Source organism: Equus caballus, chromosome 4 (genome assembly GCF_041296265.1).
Source record: "Equus caballus isolate H_3958 breed thoroughbred chromosome 4, TB-T2T, whole genome shotgun sequence".
NCBI classification, from domain to species: domain Eukaryota; kingdom Metazoa; phylum Chordata; class Mammalia; order Perissodactyla; family Equidae; genus Equus; species Equus caballus.
Window position 1 is genome coordinate 94,047,934 of NC_091687.1, and position 10,485 is coordinate 94,058,418.

Here is a 10,485-nt window from a genome sequence, read left to right on the forward strand (position 1 = left end):
ATGAGATGTTTTCACACTCAACTGTGAGAATCCTTGAGATCCACATGCTAAATACCACAGAGAAAGAATAAATGTGATACTGAAGAAACCGGAAGAGAATAAATCACAATACAGTATAATTCATCTACTATTTACAAAGCAAGAAATCTACGTTTTCCCCCCCTGCTAATAAGATGAAATGTGAAATTTTCCTTACAAAACAAAGAAAGCATGCTATCCAGATATACACAATAGATGAAAAAAGCTGGCTTAATGAAGACTCACCAAACCAAAGAAAAGAGTAACTTCAGAACTTTTAAAAATTTCCAAATAAAATAAATACGGCTGTTGTTTAACCAGATGTGTTTTTAACAATACTTTTGCAAACCAAAGTGTATCAAAATAAATCAAAGAATAAACTTTCATTTAATAACGTCCCTACATTCTTCTTTGGCCTGCTGACCTAACCTTATCCATCCTTAAGGGAGCTTGGAGATGACAATATTTAGTGCCTTACTTCATCAGAATTTTCAGCCATTCCTTCTGCTCTAATCAGGTTATCATTAAACTTTATAGATATCCATTAATATATATTGGTTATAGGCTGTTCAAATATAAGTTTCCTAATACTCCTGAACTCAGACACACATAAGAAGCAGAGGAGGTATAAATTTCTCTTTTACAAATATGTTCCATCTCTTAGTATCATATAATAAAGATTTTATTTTCCAAATTCTTATTTCCCAGTGAATGAATATCTAAAATTATTTAAAAACACTGGTAGCCATTTTCTACTGAAATTTTTTGAGATTATCATCTGAGTAATCCTGCATCACTTCCTTGCCAAAAGAAGGGTTTGGATAACAAATTGCAGTTTACTAACAAAAACAAATAGGGCACATGTCCTCAGTTCTCTATTCTCCAAAACCTTGGTGTCATTTCTGGACATAAGTGACTGAAGAGAAAATGGCACCGATAAGTTGCCAAATCCTGTAGAATCTCCACACTAACATCTCTCAGATGGCCTCTTACCTTGGTGTCCTAATCATTAATTTTTCACACTCAACACAACTGTCAATCCCAAAATATGCTGCAAACTACTGAAAGAGCAATCTTCCTAAAAAACACTTTTATTATGTCATCCCCTGCCCACCCCCCTCAACCTTTAATGGCTCCTTGCTGCTTAGCAGATCAAATTCAACCTGACACTGAATACACCTTTCATAATCTAGCTCTACTCTAGTATACTAATTTCTCTGACACCATTGCCAGAAATTAACACATTATTCCACTAAGATCTGACTTGTTATAACCCTCTCCCATTATGCTGGTCCCCACCAATAAGTGTTTGCTCATGCTTCCATCACCTACCTGAAATGTACAGACGTTCTACATCTGGAGGTGCTCCATCTATGCAGATAGTACATCTTCTTTATTCAAGTCCCACTTTCTCCGAGAAGCCCCACTCTATCCTATAGTGTAGCTATCCCTAACTAACATACTGGACTCAAACTATATGTACCACACATTATTTGTATAATGCTTTGGATAGTGCTAGTTATATTATTATGAAAGTATACCCAACAAGATAATAAACTCTTAGAAGAAGCTGGGTCATTTCCTAAGAAGTGGGTCTATAATAAGTACTCAAAGATTATTTGACAAGCTGATTGAATAATCCTGATAAAAAGTCAAGATAGTTTACGTCAAAAGAGTTCTAGTACAAATGAAATAATGTGTTGACTAGGATTTGCTTCAAAATAATGCAGATCAAAGAGTAGAGGGACGAAGGGTAAAGTAAGTGGGGGTATTGATGAACCTAGATTAGCTATGAGTTGATAATCTTTGAAATGACAGCTATACAGAGGTTCGTGTCTACTTTTATACTTAAAATTTTTCACATTAATAAGTTTATTTTCTTAAAGTACTAATAATGTCTTTACTTCATCTCAAATGACAAAACCAAAATACATCACATTTTCTTTACCCAACAAGTACCTAGGTCCCCATTTAGAGTAAGAACAAAGTTTCTGGAAAAACCTAATTTGACAGAGAACTTGCATGATCCTAATTCTCACCTAAGAATTAGTAAAAATTAGAGGGAAAACATCTAATTAAAATGGAGGGGATCTCCATCAAAAGAAAATTTAACCTTACCACCAAAAACAATACTGTTTATATTTCAAATTTTCATTCAATTACAGCATTTACAAAAGGGTTCACCCAAACAACTGCTGAAAATCAAAAACATCAGAAAAAAATCATAAGTAAAATGTGAAAGATAGAATATAAGGAAAAAAAGAAAGGTTGCTACAATCAATGTTCAATAACCCAAATCAGCCAATGTTATTTCAGGAAATTCACAATCTGTAGACACCTATTGCCCTTAACAGGGAGTGAATTAGTAGGTTCTTAAATAATTAGAAAAATCAGCACTTCCTCTTTATTCCAAAGACTGAAAAACATGCTTAAGAAATTTCAGATATTTGGCTTAATGACAATGTATCTGTTTGTTGCTGCTAAGAAATGCTCCACCCTTTTGCTATTTCGGTCTATAGCTACTTTTCAAAATTCAATCACTACCTTCCCTACAACATCATTCACTAATTCCTTCCAAAAGCAGTAATACAACGCCTATTATCTTTAAATGTTGGCATTTTATTCTCCTAATTACACTGCATTTTTGCCTTAACTTTTTTTTTCAAACTGGTTTTAGGCATATATACAAACCAATCTGATTATTTTGATTTCCCCTTCTCCATATTTGCTCTAAATAATCAAGAGGCAAGATTTTAGTTAACATAACTTAAAAAAGTATTTGATTTTGAACAGATATCTGACATACACAAAGAGCAAGGTTTATCCTCATAGCTATACATCACCTGCCCATCACCCAATGTAACTAGAGTTTAAAACAGGACAACTCTCTCGTATAAACAGAGTTTAGCAGGAATGAAATCATCCTCACAAATTCCTTAGGAGAAAAATAAACTCATATTCAAATTGCCTTGTACTTGTACTATCTTTAAAGCTAAGATTTCCCAGCAAGTATAAGTAATCATCTTCTTTTTAGTAGCATGTAATTTCTCTCTTCTGGTAAAAGAAAAACTCTGCTTTGGGAAAGCCATCTAAGGGGCCAAAAGAGTGTTAAGTTTTCTCTTCTATAAACTACTTTCTGATTGAAAAGATGATACTATTCTTTGAAAAAAAAAAAAAAAGGATGAAAAATAAAAGGATGCTACTATGAAAAAGAAATGCGACAAAACCCACTGGACTACTACCCTTAAAGAGTTGACACTGGGGCTGGCCCCGCGGCCGAGTGGTTAAGTTCCCGCACTCCACTGCAGGCGGCCCAGTGTTTCGTTGGTTTGTATCCTGGGCGTGGACATGGCACTGCTCATCAAATCACGCTGAGGCAGCGTCCCACATGTCACAACTAGAAGGACCCACAACAAAGAATATACAACTATGTACTGGGGGGCTTTGGGGAGAAAAAGGAAAAAAAATTTTTTAAAAATCTTTAAAAAAAAAAAAAGTTGACATTTACCACCCAATGTTTTCTAATACCGAAGGCCACATAATAATGAGATTAAAAACAATTCTGAAAAAAGTGCGTTCAGAAAACCACTAAATATGTGATTTAAAAGTCCCACTTATCTTCTTTCCTTGCATTACTAAATAATTGAGAAAATGATGCCATCTTTAAAATTTGTTCTCTCAACTTATGAGAAAAAAATACATACTACTATCTCTAAAACATCAGATATTGACACATTTTGTATAAGAATAGGCAGATTTGCAGAATTTGCAGATTATTCCTAGTATCTCTGAGGTAACATAAAATTTTACAACTCTCAGAATGTGTTAACAATTTTTCTCCAAAACATGCTATTCCAGTGGGATGAAAACCATTTACAAGTTCCACTTAGATTAAGAAATCCTCTGAGAAAAGTATGTAGTACGTTCTAGTTATACTATTTCTAGAACACCAAAAATCTCTATAACCTATTTCCCTACTGTTTTTCTTTGGAACCAACCTCCTTCACAAAAAGTCAAGACAGTACTACACTTAATGACAGAAAGCTAACTGAATTGTCAGCAGAGACTGACGTTTTCACAAATCAAAACTTTCTATTTCACTTGAATTGTCTACAAAAATAACAACAGTGAGTTGAAATAGATTAACAGATTCAATCAAGTATTACTTGCAGGAACCAAAAAAAAAAAAAACAATTAAAATAAAGAATGTAGCTTCACCTTAAAACCAGGAGTAGGGAAGGAGAGAAAGAGAAGACTTCTAAAATCATATTGCTTAAATTGAGAAGATATTTTTTCAGACACGTAAAATCATTTTTAAAATAAAACTCCCCTAAGGAGTTCATCCTTAAGGAAGGCCTTCTTTCTTGTGCAAAGTAATGAGTTGCAAGTTATCACCAGTGCTTCCATTTAGACTGCAGTTGAAAGGCATTACAAAATAATTTTCCTACATTTTGCCATTTGATATAATTCTCTCATCCTAACAAAATTAAAAATTTGTCTATGGAACTTTATGAAAACAAATTTTATAATAAATCAACTTTAAGTAATTCATATTCAAAAACTTTCCTATAGAAATAATCTATTCATCTGAAGAATTCAATTATTGAAACTGGTAGAAAGTAGTCCAAACTATGAAACAAAACAAAACAAAACAAAAAAAAAACCAGGAAATTAGGAAGCTGCAATGTTTATAATGTTACATTTAAAACTTAAACCATACAAAAATATTCCGAAATCTCAGCTCCCTATTTCCTATCAAAACATCAGAGAACTTCAGATATTTTCTTGAGATGTGCTAAAGATCCCAAGATAAATTCATTTTGATTTCAGAGTGCTGAAACTAAGGATTTGATGATTGCAGGAAAAAATATGGCATGGAGAAAATTACTAGAGAATATATTTATTGAGTCAAAATATCTTTACAAAAGAAAAGGTATATTAAAGTCATTTACTCTCTTCTGTCAGACAAACAGTCCTCTCCTAGAACACACGGCTTACAATCCAGCCAAGTATGACTGCCAAAGTTTCTAAACGTGTCTGTTAGGCTTGTTCAAAGTGGAAAGCTTCTATGCTGGAATTATTACAAATAAAATGAAATATATTTTTTACTTAGAGTTGAAGATCAGTTGGATCAGTTGCATTAAATATATTCCTACTGACAAACTAAGAACAATATTTTTTTTTAAATCTCAACTTATAACTTAGGACAAGGTTTGCTATATAAATTGCTTCCAATTCTCAGAAGAGTAGAGATTTATTTAGTTTCCCCAAATTGAGACTTAAGCCGCTAAAAGGAAAAAAGTTTCCAAACAGCTTTCCTAACCTCGGTTTATATTTGATAAAACAGACCATTTATCACAACTAAGTAACTGTTAGGCCTAATGAAGATTCCTCAAGTATTACAGGTAAAATGTATAAAAATCACAACAGTACTGTAATGTGCAAAAGTGATTAAAAGGGATTTGTACTTACACTTGAGATATTATTACTTTTGCAAATAAGAGGAATATTGCTGCATAAGAGGGCTACGATGACTTTTAACATTTTTACATGTATCTTAAGAAGACAATGTCTTATTTATGTTTAAACTTGAGATGTATGTATCTGATCAATGTTATCCTGTTTGCTATTGTGGTAATTATTTCACAATGGTCTGATTATAGCAAAGGCTCTTTCTTCCCATTATGCCATTAGTCAGTACATTTCAATTTAGCTTTCGCCAAAACACAGACATAATAAGCCACCTCTTGCTTCTAGTTTTCTGCTTTTTAATGTAGATAATAACGACAGTGAGTGACACCAAATGCATGTATGTACACAGCTTTGCCATTTCTTTTCCCAGCCTCCTACCTCTTTGTGGAAAAAAGGAAAAATTTAATTTTGGGGAAAAAAATCGATTTTTCTTTTGCTTACATATCTAATGGGTTTTCAAGAGAAGGCAATTTACTCAGATACCTACCATGCTAGAAATGGTAAAGACAGAATTTCCCAAATCCAAAAATACTAAGTCTGATACTAGCTAGAGAGGAAATTTCCACTCAAACCATAAATAAAATGTCATCAATTACGCTGAACATCAATACAGCTCACTTAGTCAATAACCAATTCTCAATATGGAAGGGATCTGTAACCCACACACAACCTGCAGATAATCAAAACACCACTTATATTTGCTTGTGGAGTTCACAGATGAATCTGGTGGTGTGCCAGATTTACCTTATTTTGAAACGCCTAGGCTAATGTTTGTTGGTATAATCAGAGCCCACATTAAGTGTCCTGGGGAGAGGCAATTCAGAAGAACGCTTAGTAGCATGGAGAAACCGGTCCAAAATGAGAAGAGGAAAAAAAAAACACCACGTCCCAAAAGAGCGAATAATCCACAAATAGATCACTGAACGCAAAACGAAAACGCTCCTCTCTTGAGTAGTCTGAACAAACGATCTTCACTCAGAACGTTTAAGAGTATCCTACCTCACTTCATTCACTCCCCAACTTCCTTGACTTTTCAGGGGCCAACACAGGGCATCCTTTTTTCTGGAACTGTATGTTTAAAGAATCTGTATAGGAAACAGGGAAGGAACGGACAATTCCCAAAAAGCTGTGAAATAGGTGGGTTCGCATGAGCAGCACATAATCTGGATACTTCAGGGGCAGCTTCAAAATGACAGATGTAGTTAAAGGAAAGCCTGCAAATCGGAAGCAGCTCGAGGGCGGCGGACAGAATCGGGGCTGGTTGCAAGCCCACGAGGGGGGCAAAAGCTAAGTGCAGAGTGGCAGCAGTGGAGCCAAACACAGGCAGCAGGACGAGTGGGCAATGAGCAGGGGGATTAACGAGCAGCAGCAACACGGGTCCGAGGGGAAGTGATGGCTTTGGTCTTGGGAGACCTGGCCACTAGGAAAGGACGTCAGAGAGGGAAAGGGGGCTGGGAAAACAAAAAGGACTGAGACCTAAGATTCCTGCCCCTACAAAACGGAGGGGGGAGAGCTAAAGACAAGACGCCGCCTCGCCTCCCAATTGAAATTTCCGAAGGAGTCGGGCTGGCCGCCGCGCCGCCGCCTGCTCCGCTCCCTTTTCCTGGTGCTAACTGCTGTGGCGTAGAGGGGAGAGGGAGTTGGAGGAGGAGGAGGAGGAAGACCGAGGAGGAGGAGGGTGAAGATGAGGCGGGGGGTGGGGAAAAAGGGGGGTGCGGCCTGCACAGTCCCCGCGAAGCCTCCGCTCTCTCGTAGCCGGTCAGCCCCGGGTTTCCCCTTAAGCCCAGCCCCGCATAGACTCACCCGCCTGCCTTGCCTCGCTTTTCCCTTAGTCGACTCCACGCGCTGCCGCGTCCTCACAAGAGACCACTGAGCGAGCGTCGGGGAAAAAAACTCTTCAGAACCGGGCCTGATTGCTTCAGCGAGTCCGACCTTTACGGCTGAGAGAGAGAGACTCTCAGCTTTCGGTGGGTTCCACAGCCAGACGGGCCACCATCTTACATTAGGGTAAGACTCCTCCGGCCTCCCGTGCGCAGGCGCACGCCGATCAGGCCGGGAGGGGCGGGGGAGGGGCGAGAGGAGTGACGGGGGTGGGCCGCTCCCGCTGCACCCTGGGAGTTGTAGTCCTCGGAGGATAACTGCCCAGCTGCAAGCCGGGAGTCAAAGTTCTCGCTCCGAGGGCTGACGGGCTCGCCCTCCTCACGTGGCTGCTAGACTACTGCCTTTCTTCATGTTTTGCTTCCTTCTCTGCCCGCGTGTGCTGCTCCGCTGTCATTTGGTCGGCAGTCTTCGTTAGTGGTTCCGTTTCTCGGTGTTTGCTCAAATATGGCACACCAAAACCCGGGACGAGCCTAACCAATTTGAGGGTAGCTGAGAACGGCTCTTCTCTGTCCCGCCCATCATAGGTATTACAGGAGGCGGGTGAAGGCAGATTAGGGCTAGGAGGAGCGCGGGATTTGATCTAGCATGAGAATTTGATGCTGAATTGACGTGTGTTTGCGGAAAGAGCGTTTAACTCGTTTGCTGTGTTTGCGCATTTTGGAGCCACCACCCTTGATCCCATCCTCACTGTTAATCTCCGGTGAAGAAATACTTTAAATTGTCCTGCACGTACAAGAGAAAGTGGAAGATCCATGCAGTTACAAAAAAGTGTTTCTGATGGTATAAACTTAACATTCTGCGGACTTCCGTGCAAATTATTGTTAGTCCGTTTTCCAACTGCAGAGCTCTGCGCACGAAGTTCACAAACTCCTCGATATATCTCAAAGAGTATAAGAATGCACCCGCAATCCCTGCGAGCTCCGAGGAATCCTCAATCACAAAAATCAATTTCCTGGTCCCTCCAGCTTGCCTCCTAGAATTCTGGTGGAAGTGGCGCTCAAAGCAGTCATTTTTGCTTATTGCGTGTATTCATACAACAAATACTCATTGAGCTCCTCCTGTGTGCCCGGCACTGTTGTATACATGGGAAGACGACGGTGAGCAAAACAGACAAAACTCTCTGCTCCTATTCTAGGAATTCCTGTATCTACTCTAGTGTCGGGGGGCGCGGGGGCCGAGAAAAAATAGGAGGCAATTTTTAAAATATATGATTAAAATGTATAGTATACCTTAACTGAGGAAAAAATTTGAAACAGGGAAAGGGAATAGGGAAAGAGGTTGCAATTTTAAATCTGTGAACATAATCTCCTAGTGAGAAGCCTTCATTTTATTCTTTTTTTAATGTATTAGTTCTTTGTGTTTCAGTTTCTTCATTGTCAAGCCTAGAGACAAAAATTATTTGGTGAAAACAAAATATGCAATAAACTCACAATTTACCATAAATTTGGAATGATATAATCATGAAATTAATATCTAGCAAGGAAACTTGGGAAATCATTTGGATTTACTTTTAGGTAACTGTCTAAACATTTGGTATAGAAGACATATTTTTTAAATGTGTTTTTTTATATTACCAATTTTATAATGGAATATAAACAAAGTAACGAACAAAATAAAAAAATGCTTTCCATTATTAAAGATTAGAACCATCACATTAAGAACAAGAAGAGCTCGTCATCATCTAATCCAATGGTTCACACCATTATTTTACCCAACACACCTTTTTCTAATAAGTATTTTCATAATGTCTCTTTATTAGCCTAAAATGAAATTCATAGGTAGTATAACCTACCTACATACGTGATTTGTTTTAAATCAAAATAATGCCCTATACATAATATAAAAAATACCAAGAAAGTAATTTATAATACAATGATTTGTATTTCAGTATTTAAATGCTTAGGCTTGACTATTCTAGAAAATATAATCGTCGTCATTTGCTTGCACCTATAAATAAGATCCCCATGAATGTGAAAGCTACAAATATCAACTGACACAGGTATGGTATTGTGGCCACTTCTGGTGGACGACACTAATCTGTCCTTAGTGTCTACTGTAGATGCATTCCTAAAACATTCACTGTTAGAATTATGTAAAACTAAAAAACAGGTTTGTGTTCATGTGTAAAATAGGTCATGTTTTAGGTACAGATCATTATATATAGATTTTTCACCTACACTTGGGCATTTAAAAGTCATGGTGGGGGGGGGGGCTGGCCCCGTGGCCGAGTGGTTAAGTTCACACGCTCCACTGCAGGTGGCCCAGTGTTTCGTTGGTTCAAATCCTGGGCGCAGACATGGTACTGTTCATTAAACCACGCTGAGGCAGTGTCCCACATGCCACAACTAGAAGGACCCACAACAAAGAATATACAACTATGTACTGGGAGGCTTTGGGGAGAAAAAAAAAAAAGGAAAAAAAATAAAATAAAAAATAAAAAAGTCATGAGGGGGCCTGGCGGCACAGTGGTTAAGTTCACACGTTCCACTTTGGCAGTCCAGGGTTCCCCAGGTCAGATCCCAGGTGCGGACCTTTGCACCGCTTGTCGAGCCATGCTGTGGTAGGCGTCCCACGTATAAAATAGAGGAAGATGGGCACAGATGTTAGCTCAGGGCCAGACTTCCTCAGCAAAAAGAGGAGGATTGGCAGCAGATGTTAGCTCAAGGCTAATCTTCCTCAAAAAAAAACACAAAAAAAGTCATGAGGGGCACAAAATAATTTTCCATGTGAGGAAGGTCCCACCTTTTTGCAGAAAGTCTACCTTACCTGGCTCCTGCTCTCTAAAGGCCAGTAGTACCTCCCAGAGTATCCAACACTAGGGGGCAATACCACACCTACTGAGAGTCATTCATTGATAGAGACTAAAAGCAAAGTGACATTTCCTAGGTCACCAACTAACTAGCGACAGTCACTACCCTTTCAGGCCAATGATCCTTTTACTATACTATATTACCAATTTTTCATATATATATATATATATGTATGTATACGTGTGTATGTATAATTTCGTATAGACTTATCCATATAACACTTAATTCTCATATCATTTTAAAAGTTAATTAACATTAAATCTATTACCTAGCTGCGTAATGATTCCTCAGTGTGGGACATATC

The 10,485-nt window shown here is 38.1% G+C and overlaps 1 protein-coding gene across 11 annotated transcripts in view; it reads right to left on the minus strand.

The window, feature by feature from the left end:
• CNOT4 (CCR4-NOT transcription complex subunit 4) overlaps positions 1-9,386 on the minus strand; it is a 139,630-nt gene extending 130,244 nt beyond the window's left edge. For 6 of the 11 annotated variants that reach the window (XM_023639748.2, XM_023639746.2, XM_023639747.2 and 3 more), the window contains exon 1: positions 7,294-9,386. The gene's annotated coding sequence lies outside the window, so the exon portion shown is untranslated. Of the gene's footprint in view, positions 1-6,489; positions 6,576-7,293 lie in introns of all 11 variants that reach the window. The other 5 variants (XM_070265883.1, XM_070265882.1, XM_070265884.1 and 2 more) reach the window with 3 other exon arrangements.
• Between the last annotated feature and the right edge of the window lie 1,099 nt (positions 9,387-10,485).